Below are 20331 nucleotides of genomic sequence, written 5' to 3'. Positions count from 1 at the left end.
AACAAATCTAACAATTTCATGCAACCACTATGTGACAAAGACTAGTGCAAATGCTGGCCAACTTCCTTTCCCCCATCATCGCACTATTTTAGGAACACTCAGCCAACAGTACATTTCCATTGTAATCAGAGGTAATCATAAGCAAACATAGAATCAATCAAAATCCAGCACACCGTCCCTCCCAGAATACAAGTTTTGGGGATAAGTAGTAATGAGTTTTAATGTTTGAAATAAAATAGAAATTTAAAGAATAACACAAGTTAGATTGATTAATATTTTTGTAGAGTCACAGTATGTCCTATGGAATGTAAGACAGCTATTGGTTGAGATGGAGAATATGATTTATAAAGCAAAATAACTGTGGGTCCCACAGTAGCATAGCGATTAGCGCAACATTCCTGCAGAATAGGGTGTCCCAGAGTTTAGAGTTCAATTCCGGCTCTGTCTGTATGTCCTTCCTGTGGGTTTTCCCCAGGTGCTCCAGTTTCCTCCCACAGACTAAAGACCTACTGAGTAGGTTAATTGGTCATTGTAAATAGTCCCTTGATTAGGTTAGGGTCAATCAGGTTTCTCGGGGGTTGCTGGGGCAGTGCGGCTCGGCCTGTTCTGCGCTGTACCATTAAATAAATAAATAACACAAACATTTTGATTAGTTCAGATCCCTTGGACATACAATCAATGCTGCGTTAGACTGGATGATTGACACACTGCTGTCTTTGTGATTAATTAAGTTGGCATCTGACACTAACAATAGATAAGTTATTTGTAGAATTCTTAACTATCATAAATAAACAAAAACAACATTACAGTCTAGGAAAAGAAAATCAAACCTCTTGCGAATGGTTGTATTAATATTCATTGCGCAGTTTCCATAGTAATCATAAATCTGAATTGTCCTGCCAAATTACCAGCTTGTATTTACACACTACACTTATGCCATCAAAACCATTCCAATAACATTGCTTTGAAGTAACAGATGTAAAGCTCAATCTTTTAATCAACAATCCCAAAAAATTGCTCCTCCACTTGAAACATGCGCATGAACTATTTAAGTAATTTAAGTAATGAAATTAGAAAAAACAATTCATTATAGATAGAACTTTCAAAGCAATGGTTATAATATTTATAATTAATATTTGATCAATTTGCTGTTTAAATTTGCATTTAATTGTTGCAGGTATTACAGAAATTATTAAACTGAAGAAAGCAGCAAGCATTCAATTCTCAAATGGCAATTGGAGTGAATCCTTACTGTAATACAATCTCAGTAATAAATGTATTTTCCAGTAGTTTGTATAATCTACGTGGATAGACTGTATAAACAGTAGAGCACAGGGCTGCAGAATGGTGCAGAAGCCGATGCTGCTTCCTCAGAGCTTCAGGGATCTGGATCAGTGCCTGTGGAGTGTACACGTTCTCCTGGGGAGTGTGCTGCTTCCACTGGGTGTTCTGGTTTCCTCCCGTGTCCCAAAGATATACAGGAAGGTTAAATGGCTACTGAAACTAACTCTTTGGGAGGATAAAAGGTGAAATGAATCAAATAGTACGTGAGAGAAAATAAGTAAATACAGAGAGATAAGGAAGCGGGGAATAGACTGATGGGAATGCCCTGCTAGGGCCCAGCATTGTCTTGATGGATTGAATGGCCTCTTTCTAAGCTTGAGTAACTCTTGATAGATTTGCATTGCCCCAAAATTGCTCTCTGTACGTCACCGTGCTAGATCACTTGATCTCTTTGTAGTATTGTATAATAATCTGGCACTCGGAATTTCAGAATTAGTGCCATCTCATCACAGGCGGCTGGGCTGCAGATACACTTTGAGAACAAGCGAACCTACTCCCTCAGCACCTTCAGGCTTATGGACTGCATAAGGCTGTTAATAAAGGGGCAGCTGAGTACTTTTGATACTCACAAACATCTGGAACATGTTTCCAAGGATCCTGACCGTCCAGACAAGCACCCTTCTCATTACTACCATCAGGGAAGGGATACCGGAGACTGAAGGAAGACACACACTCAACATTTTGGGAATAGCTTCTTCCCCTCTACCTTCAGATTTCTGAAAGGACCATGAACCAATGAACACTCAATATTATGCTCTCTTTTTGCAGTGCATTTTAATATTTCTTTCTTGCAACTTATAATTTTTCACAAGGACTGCACTGTTGCAACAGTACAGACTTCGCAACCTATGTCAGTGATAATAAACCTTATTCTGATAAAAAAAAGGCAAACAATGAAATTTACATTTTTTAACATTTAAAAAACCAAAACACACTATTTTGAGTATATAATTAAAAGCAACTCAAATGAATAATTAAAAGATCTACCTACTTTTCTCTCAACAGCTGACGTCTCCCATTCATTTGAATGGTGACTGCTGTGCATATGCCAAGATTACCCAGGACTTGTACTCAATGGCCACTTTATTAAGTACCTCCTGTGTGGCCACTGAGTGTAAGTTCATGGTCATTTGCTGCTGTAGCTCATCCACTTCAAGGTTCAATGTGTTGTGCATTCGATGTGCAAAAAGTGGTTATTTGAGTTACTGTCACCTTCCTGTCAGCTTGTACCAGTCTGGCCATTCTCCTCTGACCTCCCTCCTTAACAAGGTGTTTTCAGCCATAGAATTATCACTCACTGGATTTTTTAATAAGTTTTGAACCATTCTCTGTAAACGCTAAAGACTGTTATGCATGCAAATCCCAGAAGATCAGCAGTTTCTGAGACAGTTAAACCACCCCGTCTGGCACCAACAACCATTCCACAGTCACAGTCACTTAGATCACATTTTTTGTTTCACCATTCTGATGTTTGGTGTGAATAGTAACTGAACTTTTTGACCAGCTCTGCATACTTTTGTGCATTGAGTTGCTGCCACATGATTGGTTGATTAGATATTTACATTAACAATCAGGTGTAGAGGAGTACCTAATAAAGTGGACACTGAATGTATGTGGGTAGCTCCTCGTATGAATGCTAGTGTCAGAACAGAACATTGGCCCTAACATATCTTACGATTTCCAATACAAACATTTAGTTTCCCTGCAGACGAAGATGAGAAGTTGTTAAACTATTCTTATTCTTGTGGGTGGTTCAGATTGTTACACAGAGCAGTTCAGGCATTGTGAACCTTCCTCTTTATGACAGTTTTCACTTCAAGGAAACCACTGGTTAGACAATCCATAGAAGGATTTAAATGCCAAATTTCAGTTGACATTTATGATGTTAAACTCTCACTCTTGGTCTAACAGGCAATTAAAGGCTATAAAAGCTTGCAGCTGGAGAAATGGGCTGAAAACAAATAGATGGAATTTAATGCAGACAAGTGTGATATGTTGGACTTTAGTAAGACAAATCAGGATAGAACTTATACTGTGTATGTTAGGGAACTGAAGTGTATGGTATAATAAAGGTATCTGGAATACAGATCCATAATTCCTTGAAATTAGCATCACAGGTAGATAGGGCTGTAACAGCAAGCTTTTAGCACATCGACCTTCATTAATCTGGGTACTGAGTACAGCATTTGGGATATTATGCTGAAGTTGTATAAGATGTTGCTGAGGCCAAAATTGGAGTATCATGTGCAGTTCTGGTCAGCTACATACTGGAAAGATCGCAATACGTTTGAAAGAGTGCGGAGTAAATTTACAACCATGTTGCTCGAACTTTAGACCTGAGGCATAGGGAAAGGTTGAATAGATTAGAATTTTATTCCCTGGTGTGTAGGAAAGTGGGTGGAGATTTGATAGATGTACACAAAATTATGAGAGGTATAGATAGAGTAAATACATGCAGGCTTTTATCTGAGACTGGGTGAGACTAGATTTAGAGGTTATAGTTTAAGGGTGAAAAGTGAAATATTTAAGCAGAACTAAGAAACTTCACTCATAGGGAGGTGCGAGATTGGAACGAGCTGCCAGCGGAAGTGGGGAATGCGGATTCAATTGGAACATTTAAGAGAACTTTGGGTAGGTTCATGGATGAGAGTGACATGGAGAGCTTTGGTCTGAGGGCAGAAAAACAGGTTGGCATGGACTCGATGGGCCCAAGGCCTAGTGCTGTGTTTTACTGGTCTGTAACTATGAATGCTAGGTAGGAGAGATTTTGACCAGTAAAAATCAGAACATACAAAGATTGAGGGAGTGGTTTGTTGAAAAACTCAGTCTTATGAGGAGGAGGAATGAAATTGGGGGGAGCAGCAAGGTAGGATTTGGGCTATTCAACACAGGAATTTTGAACTACTTCCACTGACAGCTCATTCTACACTTGGCCACCCTCTCAATGAAGAGGTTCCCCTTAAACATTTCACCCTTAACCTTTGACCACGAGTTGTAATCTCACCCAACCCCAGAGGAAAATGTCTGCTTACATTTACTCTATCTAAACCCCACACAATTTTGTACACCTTTATCAAATCTCCCCTGGTCCTCCTGCACTCTAGGGAATGAAGTCTAAACCTCTTCAGCCTTTCTCTAGAACTCAGGTCCTCAAGTCCGGCAACATGCTTGTAAATTTTTCTGTACTCTTTCAGTCTCATTGATATCTTTGATCTACACACTTCAAATAGCTATAATTTGAATTGATTATATAAAACATAATTTTAGCTGCAATAAGGTATCATGAACAGGAATGTCGAAAAGTCCAAGGGGCTGATTAACTACTTGGACTGTGGTAATCCATGTAATGATGGCAAGTTTTGTAGTTTTGTTTAATGCTTTTGAAAATTCAAGATTGTTGAATGGCGTTTCCATGCAAGTGTAAATGAGGACAAAATAATTGCTTCTCCAAACAAACAGTCAATGAGCAGGATTGGTGGGATCCTTCATGATGTTACTGGAATGTTTACGCCTCCTTTCTGAATATATGCCATTGATGGCAGGTAGGCTGGTGCCAGTGATACATTGGTCAGTTTTGACTACCCAATGATCCTTCCTATTCACAGCAATGACGTTTCAATAAAATGCAGTAATGCAGCATGGTAGGATGGCTTCTACTGCACATCTGTAGAATGATGCAAGGATAGATGTATATAGTCCAGCTCTCTTCACCCTCCTCAGGAAGGCGAGGTGTTGGTGAGCCTTCATGATCATGTAGGAAGTGTTCTGGGACCATGAGAGGTTGTGCAAGGTGTGCACACCCAGGAGTTTGAAACTGCTTGCAGTTTCCTCTACTATGCCACCGCTGTAAACAGCAGTGTGAGTGTTGCAAGTTCTCTTGAAGTTGATAACCATCTCTTTGGTCTTGTTGACACTGAGGAAGAGGATACTTACCTGGTACCAGGCCTTGAGTTTTCCACCTCCGCTCTGTAGGCCACCTCATTTGTTGTTGGTGCTGAGCCCTTCCACTGTCATGTCATGAGTGAACTGAACTCTGGTGTTCTGCATTGCAGTGATGTCTGAGAAGATGAACTACAATGGGCTCAGCACGCAGTCCTGGGGGGCACTCGAGTGGAGGACGACGGGGAAGGAGGAGCGATTGAGCATCCTTACTATAATAAGTCCAACACCCAGTTAGACCAATGGTGAAATGGTGAGATATATTCAAGTCAGAGTAGTGGTCAACTTCCATGTAGTGCTGTTCCTGTGTGCTAGTTGCTCTGTCCTTCTGAGACCAAGGGTTTGGCAGATGATAACACAGTACCGTTGGTAACTTCATGCAGTGTACTTGTAAACAGTGTGTAATGCATCTGCATCATACTAGTACTGGGGGAATCTGTGATGGTAATATCATTGGTCATCATGGATAGGAGCTTGGGCTCTCCTTTCTTAGAAATGGTCATTGCTCGGTACTTGCATCATGTGAGTGTCATGTGTCATCTATGGGAAGCATTGGAAACCACTGTCATTCTTTAATAATACTTTTTATAAGATTTGTACTTTTTAACAAACTTGTATATTTCACACTCACTGGCAGAAACTAACAGTTTATCACCTTACTTATTTTTCATTAGCTGAGTGTTACCCTCATGATGTAATTGTTTTAATTATGTAGCCTATTAACTAATTTATTGCTATCTAAGGAATTTCTTCATCTTCTCTATAAAAGTGATAGATTTTTCAGAAGCACCATCTTTATTCCTTTGTTTTATACCTCTTGGCATTGATTCCCCTCTTAGCATCAAATTTCTCAGTCGTGATGAAGGGGTTCAGCCTCAAACATCAACTGTTTATTCATTTCCATGGATGCTGCCTGGCCTACAGAGTTCCTCCAGCATTTTGCGTATTTTGCATAATTTCTCAGCTCTTTGTTTTATTTGCTTTGTATTTACATGTTTGTACTTTCAAATAAACTAAGATCTTGGAATTAAGACTGCTCTCCATTTTTGACTCCTGGAAGAACGCCAAGCATCAGAATTTAAACAGAAGGGAGGGGGAACTGATGCAGGGTTTTAACTTAATACATCAACAATTGCTCCACACACCCCCATCACCACAGGTACTGCTTCAACCACTGGTTCCCTCAAGCAGATTGCTTTGTTGCTCCAACTTCCAGCATCTGCAGTCTCTCGTGTCCCCTGTCAGACCATGACTGAAGCTTTTTAACGTCTGACTGCAATACAGTTTACACTGCTTCAGTATCTAAGAATTCAAAAGAAATATCTTTACTCATTTTTTAGTCAGTGGAAAATGATGTGACAGAGAGTAATTGAATGCATTTATATATGGATTTATGCAGAAGGCATCTGAGCATTTAATAGGGAATAGAAGATTATTCAGTTTGTTTCATTTTTATTTTATTTAGTGATACAGCACAGTACAGGCCCTTCCAATCCGAAGAGCCTGTGCAGCCCAATTGCACCCATGTAATTAACCGGCTGGCTGGAGGTGCAGTGGCATCAAGCACTGGACTTTGAGGCAGCTGGTCCTGAGCTCAAATACGGCCAGGTCCCAACCTAGGCAGCAACGGTATCTGAGTGGAAGAGAGGCCCAGCAACCTGCTTCCATATCTTGCCACGAAAACCCTGTGGACAACTATACCATCCATAGTGTGACCATGATTCGATAATGACAACAGCACTCAACAACAAGAACAACAATTAATCTACTAACCCATACATATTTGCAATGTGGGAGGAACCCAGAGCACCCAGAGGAAGCCCACAGTCACAGGGAGAACGTATGAACTCTTCACAGCCAGCGGCGGGAATTGAACCCAGATCACTGGCACTGCAACAGTATTGTGCCAACTGCTATGCTACCATGCCACCCCCTTGATGAAAAAGTATGGAAAATGTATGTGGGTCGTAAATGACCATTTGGATTAGTTGGGGTGAATTGCCTGAATCCCTATTGCATAAAATGTGAAATTCCATGCTAAAAACAAATACAATTTCAAGATTAGCAAGAGTAATGCCATTCCTAAATAGCAAGACGACTTGTACCAGAGCCTGGCTGTCTAATAAACTGTTGGCATTTGATGCTCATTCCAGTGGGTAATGTACCAATGACAGCAGCAACATTCTGCAACTCTGTAGGCATTACTAATGGATATTTATTTCAGACATCCCTTTGAAGCAGCCAAGGAGCATGCAAAATTGTGTTTCACACACCCAATGAATTTCCTGCTCGAAAAATGGTAATGTGAATAGACTGCATCCCATAAGCCACATGGGAAACGACTGCGTGCTACTTTCCCACAATCCTGACTCCCAAATAATTAATGGGATTGGGAGAAGGATTTGATAGAGCTCTACCAATCGGGAAGTGGTTCTTTAACTCTGAAATGCAAGAGAATAAAAGCACGATTCCTTGAGTAAACTAAAATGTGTGTTTGGATTCTCCTTTGAAAGTTGCTGATACATGAGAGAAAAGAGGCAATATCTGAAAGTTGCATAGGACGTTGGTGAGGATTAATTTGGAGTCTTGTGTCCATTTCTGGTCACCTACCTACAGGAAAGATACCATAAAATTGAAACAGTATGAGAAATTTTACAAGGAAATTGCTGGGATTTGAGTTATAGGGAAAGGTTGAACAGGTGAGGACCTGGAGCATAGGAGAATAAGGGGAGATTTGATAGAGGTGTACAAAAGATATGTCTCTACCAAAGGAGGTGTAAGGCACTTCTTCTGTTCACTAGCCTGTACATCACCCTTGGGCAAGGTGTAGGACCTGCTTAGCCCCCCCCCCCCAACCCCGATCAGGGTCACGTGAGCAGGTGGTGGATGGGCGTATGAACACCTGGTGCATGGCACAAGTCCTGGTTATGCGACCACTGACGCCAGGCTGAAAAGTACTGATAATGGCTGGGATCACCTCTCTTGTAAAGACACTGTCCAGAAGAAGGCAATAGCAAACCACTTCTGTAGAAAAATTTGCCAAGAACAATTATGGTCACGGAAAGACCATGATCACCCATGTCATATGACATGGCACATAATGATGTTGATGATACAAAATTATGAGGGGTAGAGACAGGGTAACTGCAAGCAGGCTTTTTCCACTGAGGTTGGATGAAACTAGAACTAGAGGTCATGGGTTAAGGGTGAAAGGTGAAATGGTTATGGAGAACAGCAACAGAGAATTTCTTCTCTCAGAGGATGGTAGTGTGGAATGAGCTGCCAGGACAAGTGGAGGATGTGAGTGTGATCACTACATTTAAGACCATAAGACCATAAGACAAAGGAGCAGAAGTCGGCCATTCGGCCCATTGAGTCTGCTCCGCCATTTTATCATGAGCTGATCCATTCTCCCATTTAGTCCCACTCCCCCGCCTTCTCACCATAACCTTTGATGCCCTGGCTACTCAGATACCTATCAATTTCTGCCTTAAATACACCCAATGACTTGGCCTCTACTGCTGCCCGTGGCAACAAATTCCATAGATTCACCACCCTCTGACTAAAAAAAATTTCTTCCCATTTCTGTTCTGATGGGTGCCCTTCAATCCTTAAGTCATGCCCTCTTGTACTAGACTCCCCCATCATGGGAAACAACTTTGCCACACCCACTCTGTCCATGCCTTTCAACATTCGAAATGTTTCTATGAGGTCTCCCCTCATTCTTCTAAACTCCAAGGAATACAGTTCAACAGCGGACAAACTTTTCTCATATGTTAACCCTCTCATTCCCGGAATCATTCTAGTGAATCTTCTCTGTACCCTCTCCAACGTCAGCACATCCTTTCTTAAATAAGGAGACCAAAACTGTCCACAGTACTCCAAGTGAGGTCTCACCGGCGCCTTATAGAACCTCAACATCACATCTCTGCTCCTATACTCTATTCCTCTAGAAATGAATGCCAACATTGCATTCGCCTTCTTCACCACCGACTCAACTTGGAGGTTAACCTTAAGGGTATCCTGTACTCCCAAGTCCCATTGCATCTCAGAACCTTGAATTCTTTCCCCATTTAAATAATAGTTGTTAAATAGTAGTAATTAAATAATAATTTAAGAGAAATTTGGATAGGTACATGGATGGGAGGGACATGGAGGGCTATGGTGCAGGAACAGGTTAATGGGACTATGAGAGTAATAGTTTGGCATGGACTAGATGGACCTAAGGGCCTGTTTCTCCCTTCCAGTACTCTGTGAGTCTATGTAACATGATGACTTCAGAGAATCATCAAATAATTGTGCCAACTGGTGTAAAGAACATTAGAAAGCCACTAACACACTTCTACCCATGTAGTCACGGCAGCAATGCAAGACTTACATGGCCTAAAAGAGGACAGTTGTCAACGTGAAGGTCACAATTAACAGCACAAGATTTTCTGAATTTAATTTCTGAATATCTCTTCCCAAATAATGAAATATGCTCAAGGGAGAAACTAATTTAAAATGGAGTTGGATTTCTGCCATATTTTATTTCTGCGTGATTTATAGCACATCACATTCTTATGTAGGCTCTTTAGAGTCATAAAGTTATATAGCACTGATGGAGGCCCTTAGGCCCAACTTGTCCATGCTGACCAGTCGGTCTGCCTCAGCTAGTCCCACTTGCCTGCATTTGGTCCATACCCCTTTAAACCAGGGGTCCACGGACCACTTGCTTAATGGTATTGGTTTATGGCATAAGAAAGGTTGGGAACGCCTGCTTTAAACCTTTTCTATCCACATAACTGGATGTCTTTAAATGCTGTAATTGTACCACTTCTTACATTTCCTCTGGTACCTCCATCCATCTCCTCACTACTTCAGAGAAAAAGCTGCTTCTCAGGCCTCCTTTAAACCTTCTCTTCTCTCACCTTAAAACTATGCCCCTTAATTTCAAACTCCCCTACACTTGTAAAAAGTTTGGCTGTTACTTATCTACAGCCTAGGGGCCCTAACAAACATCATCCACCAACCAGGCTGCGGAACTGAAGCTAGTCTTATCCCACAATCTGACAGCTGGACCTGATAGACAACTCACATCTACACTCAGTAGCCACTTTATTAGGTACACCCGAATACCTGCTCGATAATGCAAATATTTAATCAGCCTATCATGTGGTGGTAACACAATGGATAGGAGCATGCAGACGTAGTCAAGAGGTTCAGTTGTTGTTCAGACCAAACATCAGAATGGGGAAGAAATATCATCTAAGTGACTTTGACCGTGGAAAGATTGCTGGTGTCAGATAGGGTGGTTTGAGTATCTCAGAAACTGCTGATCTCCTGGGATCTTCAATGCAGGAGTTCCCAATCATTTTTATGCCATGGACCAACATCATTAAGCAAGGGGTCTGTAGACCCCTTGGAGGTTGGCAACTCCTGCTCTAGAGTTTACAGGGATTGGTGCTAAAAACAAAACACATCCAGTGAGCAGCAGTTCTGTAAGCAAAGATGCCTTGTTAATGAGAGAGGTCAGAGGCGAATGGGCAGGCTGGTTCAAGCTGACAGGAAGGCGACAGTAACTCAATAACCACACGTTACTAGAGTGGTGTGCAGAAGAGCACCTCCAGATGCATAACTCAGTGGAAGAGCAACAGCAGCTGAAGACCACAAATATACACTTTACTAGATACAGGAGATACCTAATAAAGTGGCCTCTAAGTGTATACTTCTTCAGGGCAGTGCTAAATACTAAATACTCAGTGAAGTTCATTGGAATATTATATCCCCTATTGACATCCATGGACCTGGGGTTGAGAGAGTGAACAGCTCTAAGTTCCTCGGCATACACATCACCAAGGATCTCACGTGGTCTGTACATACGGCTGTGCGGTGAAAAGGCACAACAGTGCCTCTTTCACCTCAGATGGTTGAAGGAGTTTGGCATGGGCACCCAAATCCTAAGAACTTTCTACAGGGGTACAGTTGAGAGCATCCTGACTGGCTGCATCACTACCTGGTATGGGAACTGTACTTCCCTCAATCGCAGGACTCTGCAGAGAGTGGTGCGGACAGCCCAGCGTATCTGTGGATGCAAACTTCCCACTATTCAGGACGTTTACAAAGAGAGGTAAAAAAGATTCAACGGATCATTGGGGACCCTAATTAACCCAACCACAAACTGTTCTAAGCTGCTACCATCCAAGAAATGGTGCCGCAGCATAAAAGCCAGGACCAACAGGCTCCAGGACAGCTTCTTCCACCAGGCCAGCAGACTGATTAATTCATGCTGATACAATTGTATTTTTATGTTATATTGACTGTCCTGGTGTACATACTATTTATTATAAATTGCACATTGCGCATTTAGATGGAGATATAACGTAAAGATTTTTACTCCTCATGCATATAAAGGATGTAAGTAATAAAGTCAATTCAATTCAACAAATGTATGAAACATGACAGCAAATCCATGTATAACAAAGTTTCAAACAATGTAAAATTGATTAGGTAATAAAGCAGAGATTTGAAGGTGAAATGTTATCTCACATAAGGATGGAAAACTTAAACATTACACTTCTCTCACTTAACACAAGACCTCTGGTTGTAGCTCCACCCACCTTCAGTTGAAAAAGCCCGCTTGTGTTTACCATTTGCAGAACAGTGCAGTGCATACGTCACACCTCCAAGGATTGTCACCTTGTTACGGTGGAGAAGCTTTGAGTTCCGGAGATCCTGACAGCAGTGCCGTCTGGAGTTCAGCCTTCTGGTCATAGCTCCTGGTAGGGTCACCCATGGCAATAAGGGTCAAGGGGGAGGTTCCAGACAAAGAGAGATCCAACCAGGACCTCAGTGGCGGAGCTGGGGTAGAGGATGACACATCACAATGGCAATGAAGGTGGAAGAAGGCTGCAGCGGTAAGGGACCCCAGTCGTCTTGCATTCCATGCACCGGACACTGACCTGGTGTCAAGGACTGTGTAGTGGCTGCTTGCGTTAAACAAAGTCACGCACAGGCGTTCTCCAGTAACAGAATCCCCCCTAACATTCTGGAGTAATGTAGATCCTGGACCACCTGGGGGCCCACCAGTAGACAACACCTTAGGAGAACATCATACTCAATTTGAGCGATTGCATTACTACTACTATAAATCACAACAAATAGTGCAAAAGAGAGGTAAATAAAGTAAGTGATTATTCATCTAGCCCCTTTTCCTACCTTGTTAAGGATCTATGTGCCTTCAGTGGTGGCTCGATGGCCCTATTAAATTTCACTCATGTCCACTGCGACTGGGCCCTACTGGCCACGTAGGAATACCCAGCTGTTGCATGGAACACTGAAACTCATAACTCATTCTAAAGCCAAGGTCCTCATTCCTAATCACAGTTAAGCAATCAGAAAGCCAGTGAATTAACTTACTGACCAGTTAAGATATTTTTGGTCATTTTGGAAAAGAGATCAATGCTAGCGTGAAAGCTCCCAACTCATCAGCCTGTTTGGTGTCAGAAGATCATGGTCAGGAAGTTTGGTCAGTTGCAGAGGAAACAAAGCTAAAGAATGGATTGAGCTAATGAAGTCATCTCCAGGCAGCACTGGGCCACTGGGAAGAGGAAGGGCATGTCAAGGTCTGCTAAATGGAGAGGAGTTCTGGATATGGCTAATTTGGAAATGATCTGTTTCCAAATATAATACTTAAAAGAACATCCTGTTTATAAGAATATTGCAGTGATACAAATATACATGTATGGAAGCTTAGCTATAAACAACACCTAAAATTCTGACATTTGTATATAATGGGATTACAAATTGTAAAAGTAAATTCACCAGCTACATTATTCACTTTTGACATAGCCAACTTGTGTTTTGAATTTAGTTTATCCTTTCAGAAAACTATTGATGTAGTTTTCCAAGAACTTAGACCATAAGACCTTGCAGGAGAATGAGGCATTCAGCTGATTGTGTCAGCTTCACTATTCCTCTCAACCCCATTCACCTGCCTTCTCCCTATAATCTTTAGACAGCCTTACTAATCATGAACCTATCAAACTCTGCTTTAAATAGACCATTGACCTCCACAACCATCCATGGCAATGAATTTCACAGATTTACCACCTGTTGGCTAAAGAAATTCCTCATCTCTGTTCTAAAAGGACATGCTTGAATTCTGAGGCTATGCCCTCAGGTCTTAGATTCCCCCACTACAGGAAACACCCTTTACATGTCCACTCTATCTAGTCTTTTCTATACTCAATGAAGTCCTACGAGAATTAATTTCTGTATAGATTTTTTATACATCACATTTTTGTATACATCTATCAACCTGTTTAACATTGGAAGATGCCTGAAATGGAGACAGATATTAGAAAATAAAGGAGCTATAAGAGAAATAAAGGCCAAAACATGCAGATCATGTGTCTCCAAAATAATATCATTTCCTCCAACAATACCAAATAAGGCAGTCAAAGGATTAGATTTAAAATTTACTTTAAAAAGCACCGAAAAAGTTTGAAATACTTCCTTCCAATATTTTTCAAGACTCGGACAAGTCCAAAACATATGGATTAGTGAAGTTTCTCCATTATTACATCTATCACAATAGGGAGATATATCCGAATAAAAACGAGACAGGTTATCTTTAGACATATGGGCTCTATGAACCACCTCAAATTGTAAAAGGGAATGACGGGCATATAACGATGAAGTATTAACCAATTTAAAAATTTCATTCCAAGTGTCCTCAGAAATTGAAATCTGTAAATCTTGTTCCCAAAGATTTTTAATTTTATCTTAAGGAATATTTCTCATTCCCAACAACATACCATAAATATTAGATATAGATGCATTATGGAAGGGTTTCATATTAAAAATTATATCAAGTACATTTTTATCTGGACTATTAGGAAATGTATGTACTTGAGAACGCAATAAGTCTCTTTTCGATATTTACAAATTAAAGTGAGTTCTCGATAGGCTATACTTAACTGACAGTTGTTCAAATGAAGAGAGACTATCTCCGAGGGCATTGGAGGGCACTGTTACTTAAGTGGAAGGATGCCAGTCCACCTACTCATACTCATTGGTTACATGATGTTACGTCTTGCTTAAATTTAGAGAAGATTCGCTATTCAATTTCTGAACCTAGACAAGATTTTTTAACATTGTGGGGACCTTTTTTGAATTATTTTCAAAATCTTTGATTTGCTACTTAGCACAGATGTTGGCTAATAATATGTTTTACTATAGGTTAAGGAATTTTTCCTTTTTTTTTAACCAAACAGCTGTTTTTTTTTCAGGTAGTAGGTTTAGATTTTTTGTATAATAAAATCTCTTTTCAATATTATGTTTAAATTTAATTTATTTTATATGGATATGGGGTAATTACACTTCCGTGATTTCAATATATTGTAATCGATATATATTATATATCATACTGTATTCTTTTATGTAAGAAATTAATAAAAATACTGAAAAAGAAAGAAAACAAAGGAGCAAAGCAATTTGGTGAAAAACTAACATTAATTTCCTGACTCTAAATAACATTAATGTATGTGGAAATCTTACTAAATAAGAATAATTTAGTTCGGATAGAGATGGTGCTCGGTACTCGGTATCGGAGGGTTGATCAGAGTTCGAAGTTTTCGGACGACTCAGAGTTGGACTGTGGTCGGGCATGGAAGGGAGAGTTTTCTTCCTTCCCCCGTCTGCGTGAGATGTGGGACTTTCAAGAAACTTTGAACTTTTTTACTGTGCCATGGACTGTTCTTCATCAAGTTATGGTATTATTGCACTGTTGTAACTATGTTATAATAATGTGGTTTTGTTGGTTTTTCAGCCTTGGTCTGTCCTGTGTTTTTGTGATATCACACCTGAGGAATATTGTATCATTTCTTAATGCATGTATTACTAAATGACAATAAAAGAGGACTGCCTGTCCTCATAATCTAATCTAATAATTAGTCTTTGTTCACTTTTGAGTACATTGTAGTAGTACTCAAGTGGTACTTAAAGTTGTTATAGCCAGGAGCTGGTAATGGGGACAAGCTCCCACTATCTATTAAATGCTCCCAATGGCGTGCACCTCAAATAGCCTCTGACAACCACATCCAGCTCCTGAGCATCATGTGTGGAAGGAAAATTGGCAAAGGTGGGTTACTGGCACCTTAAAGTCACTTTGGGCAGATGGAGCTCGTCAGCTGTGGTTAGCAGCTCATTTAGAAGAACTCGGATCTCAAACCTCCACTGCCTACCCACTCATTGAGCTGGAGTTCCTAGGAAGCCCTACGTTGAGTTTAACACTGACTGGCAACTCCTGCAATGCCACTTGTGCCAAACTGTAACCGTTTCTGCCATTCCCTTGTATTTATCACATGCGTGGAGAGGGGGAGATTGCTACATGGGCAACAGTTTGCTCCCCAGATTATCCTGCCCTTGCTTACGTATCTAGACAGCTAGGATGCAACAACTATGGTTAACCCTGACCAACAGAGGCCTACAGCTGCACTAAAAACACAGGAATTGACGAAGGGCCTCGGCCCAAAACGTCGGCTGTATCTCTTCCTAGAGATGCTGCCTGGCCTGCTGCGTTCACCAGCAACTTTTATGTGTGTTAAAAACACAGGAATTGACTCTCAGTCAACCAGATTTTCTTAAGGGTCTTTCTTCTTCTTGAACAAGTTCATGGGATAAATTCACTGGCAAAATCAGCATTGCAGCCAATCCTTAACTGCATTTCAGTAGTTAGCAGCCAATTAATGAAGCTCTTTTGTGTTTACAATGAATGAAAGTACTCCCTAGGTGCTGTGACAAGAGAAAGAGCCATTAAGAACTGCTTACATTAAGTCAGTTGGCACGTGGCCAAGTGGTTAATGCGTTCATCTAGTGATCTGAAGGTCACTGGTTCGAGCCTTGGTTGAGGCAGCGTGTTGTGCCCTTGGACGACACCGGTGCCAAGCTGTATGGGTCCTAATGCCCTTCCTTTGGACAACACCGGTGACGTGGAGAGGGAAGACTTGCAGCATGGGCAGCTGCTGGTCTTCCATACACCCTTGCCCAGGCCTGCGCCCTGGAAACCTTCCAAGGCGCAAATCCATGGTCTCATGAGACTAACAGATGCCTATTATTACATTAAGTCAATGAATACAAGATCAGAATACTCTATAAGATGGAAAGGTAGAGGAGAACCATATCAGAAATTAATCATTAGATTTAACTGAAAAATAGAAATAATTAGAGGTCATGAAGCAATAAACAGGAAGTGCTTCAATCTGAAATGTCTGTTCCTCCTCCTACAAATGTTACCTCACCAGCTGAGGTTTCCCTTTTATTTCAGATTCCCAGCATCTGTTGTTTTAGCTTTGTTTTCTAATTAATAACTATTGCAATTATTGGGGGGGAAACCATCAGCACATCAATTTAAGGCATGGTTGCTTTCTTTCCGAGTCATTTTTAAAATTTTTCAATTGAGAAATATTTCTAGATTTCAAGAGCATAATTAACACTGAAATAGGAAGTTGTGCAGTTGTCTGTTCTTTCTGATCCTGATAAGAATGCAGCCCAAGGTCAAAAGAAATAAAAGTCGAGGCATCAGGGTAAGACTCAATATTAGTGTATCCATGAATTCAATTTAATTTTTTGCATCAAGATCTAGGTAGCAAATTATAAAGACCATAAAATAAAGGAGCAGACTTAGGCCATTTGGCCCCTTGAGTCTATCCTACCATTTGATCATGACTTCTTTAGCTGATCATGACCCACGCTCCTGCCTTCCTTCTACAGCTGTTGATGCCCTTATTATTCAAGAACCTATCAACCTCTGCTTTAAATGTACTCAATGACTTGGCCTTTTACATAAACCCAGCTTCCAAAATAATATCAATTTAATTCATAGTTCAACACTTTAAGAAGTGCTCAAAATGAGGAGTAAAGGAAAAAAATCTAGAAGTATGTAGTTTGACTTCTTTAGCATTCAGTGAATGAATTAATGAATTGCCATGTTTGAATATAACAAAGAAAAGAGAGCATATGGAAGATAGTTATGATTATACAAAACAAACAGCTAATGTACAAGGTTCTTATAACTGATTGGAGTAAAACAAAAAAGTGCAAGTGCACATCAGGCATGTTAGCAGTTAATGACTTAAAGACTGGTGAAACTTTCAGATCAAGTCTAGTTCAGGGCTGGAATCCTAACTATTTTGGTTTTTCTTTCAAAAAAAGTTGTAAGTTCATATTAAATTTATTATCAGAGTACATGTCTGTCACCATATACTACCCTGAAATTCATTTTCTTGCAGGCATTCACAGTAGATACAAAGAAACATAGAAGAATCTATGAAAAACTATACACAAAAAAGATGGACAAACAATCAATGTATAAAAGACAAAAAACTGCAACTACAAAAAGAACAGATAATAATAGTAACAAATAAATGAGTAATAAATAATACTGAGAACATGAATTGTTGGAGTCCTTGAAAGTGAGTCCATAGGTTGTGGAATCAGTTTAGTTCTGAGGTGAGTGATGTTATCAATGCTGGTTCAGGAGCCTGAGAGTTGTAGGGTAGTAACTGGTGGTGTGGGACATGCTAAACATGCTGTTGAAGCCCAGAATTTTTTTTATTTCCAAAGGAAGTAGTTTATATTAATACCTTCATCCATACTTTCGTTTATGGCAGGGATACACTGCAGAATAACTTTTCAGGGAAATACATAGCAGATTTTCAAGCAGGTTTGATTTATTTATTTGTGGTCTCATGTGAATTCTAACCTGAGAGTATGGACATGAAATACAATTCTTTACTTCCACAATCTTTGTTTACAAACCTGAAATACATGGGTGACGTTCAATACTAACTGTGTATTTCTCATTGGAAAATTACATATTTGGAAAGTGAATTTCTGACTTGGTTGCCTATCTGAATCCACTTTCAGGATACTTTTCAAATGTGAATTATCCAGGAAAGAGACTAGTTAGTGTGGCAAATGACTCTTATAACAGTTGCAGAACAGTGATGATAACATAGGTCAAAATATTAAGCATAAATGACATCAATTCCATTTCCCTAATGCGTTGTCCTGTATGGTTACTGAAGGAGGCTTCTCTAAAATTGTAAACATTTAAGAATTCTCTCTGCCCGAATATTTTTCCAGGATTAGAAAAAGTAACAGTTCATTCTGGCAATCCTACTGCCACACCCTTTTGGACTGCTGTCATCTCAGTGGTAATAGTACTCCAGGAATATTGGAGAAAGACGAGATTGCAGGTGCTGCATTCTTGAACAAAAACTGTATGGTGGAAGAACTAGACAGGTCAAGCAGCATTCGTGGAGTTAGAAAGTGAAAGTTGATGTTCAAAGTTCTAAGTAAATTTATTATCAAAGTACGTATATGTCAACATATACGTTCACGTTCACAGCGTTCACAATAGAACAAAGAAATACAATTGAATCAATGGAAACTACACACAAAGACTGACAAACAACCAATGTGTAAAAGATGCCAAACTGTGCAAATACATATATACATAAATAAATAAATAAATACTATTGAGAACATGAGCTGTAGAGCTCTCGAAACCGAGTGTATATAACGTGGAATCATGTGAATGAAGTTTGAGTCTGATAGAATGTTTTAACCTGAAGTACCAGCTGACATCTTTTGCCTCCACAAATGCTACTTGACCACGTTAAGTTCGCCTAGGGCTCTGTTTTTGTTTATCAGTAGTCAGTTGAATGTCTTAACCACAAAGATGATGAAAAATTGTGATACATTTCCAAATCAGGATGATGTACAATTCTCATTGCTCCAGAGCTGCATGACAAATGAATCTGTCTGGCTGTGATGCCCAGCTGACTGCAGCTTTAACTCTAGATGCTTAGCAAACATTTCTGGGTGTGGTCCACTGCACTGCAGTTAAATATACACATAACCTTTTGTACTGGTGCTTTAACGAATGTTGAAGCCAGATGGTTTGAAAGTAGCCTGTCATTCCTCCAGTTACCAGCATCGTGACTGCATTCAGAGCCGGCAGACTTGGATTCAAGAGAACCTTTGGTTAATAAGCAGCACCCTGACAACATGTCCAGAGAAAGCCTCACTTAATCTGAGTGTGTGGTTACCTTCTCCATCCTTCTCCCCACCTCTTCCACCTTATGCTTTTGTAGGTCTCTGCTAAAGACTGAGTCTTCCTGATAGCAAAGCCGTGAAGCATGTAACAACAATAAATTATTCAACTCTCTCTGAAGGGCACTACTGGCTGGAGCAGTACAGACTGGGATCATATCTTGAAGAACTTAATGACACCCTTCCCCAGGTTCCTAGTTATGGTTCCTATGGTTAATAATATAAAGGTAAACTACCGCACTAACCAATTCATGAACAGTAGTTCGAAATCAAGGGAAGAGTGGATGCTCTTTGCCCTCTAGGAATGAGCAATCCTTCCAGTGCAATTTTTGGAACGCTGCCCAGAGAGAATCACACGACTCCATCACCACTGACAAGCTTTGCTTATTTTAGCCTCCAGGTACCCTTCATCCTTGAAGAGCTAAGGACAGGAGCATGATACAACGTACATTCTTGGTAAATATATCTGTACATAAGGGACCTTCTTCCCAGACTTCCTTAGCCTGTTTTATAGCAATCCAGCAGGTGTTTTTTATTTTTAAAAATTATAATACTCCTTCAGATTACAATATTTCATTAATATTGAACAATTAAACTGTTATAATGAACAATATTGAAATGCCCACTTTCATATGAACAGATAGCTAACTGGACTAAATAGCTGACCTAAACAGACAACAACAATCTATTTGTGTAATAGAATTTGTTTTCAGACAAATTTGTAAAGCAATTTTTACAAACTCATTAGACTATTCAACAAAATCCTTTCTTCACTTTGAGTTTTATCTTCAAATCACTAACTACTAATGTTGTACAGGTCCCTGGCTTTCATCCCATGGTCTTTTTTCAACTCAAAGTGTGTCTTCCCTCAGTCATCTCTCTTTAGACAGACTCGATTATCTCTTTCCTGATCCATGCTGCAGAATTAAGAAACCCAAGTGGTATATT

The 20331-nt window shown here is 40.1% G+C and overlaps 1 protein-coding gene across 3 annotated transcripts in view; it reads right to left on the bottom strand.

Moving 5' to 3' along the window:
- skap2 (src kinase associated phosphoprotein 2) overlaps positions 1-20331 on the bottom strand; it is a 267070-nt gene that overhangs the window by 77037 nt on the left and 169702 nt on the right. The gene's annotated exons all lie outside the window — the stretch shown is intronic.

This window comes from Mobula birostris, chromosome 19 (assembly GCF_030028105.1).
Source record: "Mobula birostris isolate sMobBir1 chromosome 19, sMobBir1.hap1, whole genome shotgun sequence".
Taxonomy (NCBI): domain Eukaryota; kingdom Metazoa; phylum Chordata; class Chondrichthyes; order Myliobatiformes; family Myliobatidae; genus Mobula; species Mobula birostris.
The sequence above is the reverse complement of the archived record's forward strand: the minus strand, read 5'-3'. Positions and strand labels throughout refer to the sequence as shown.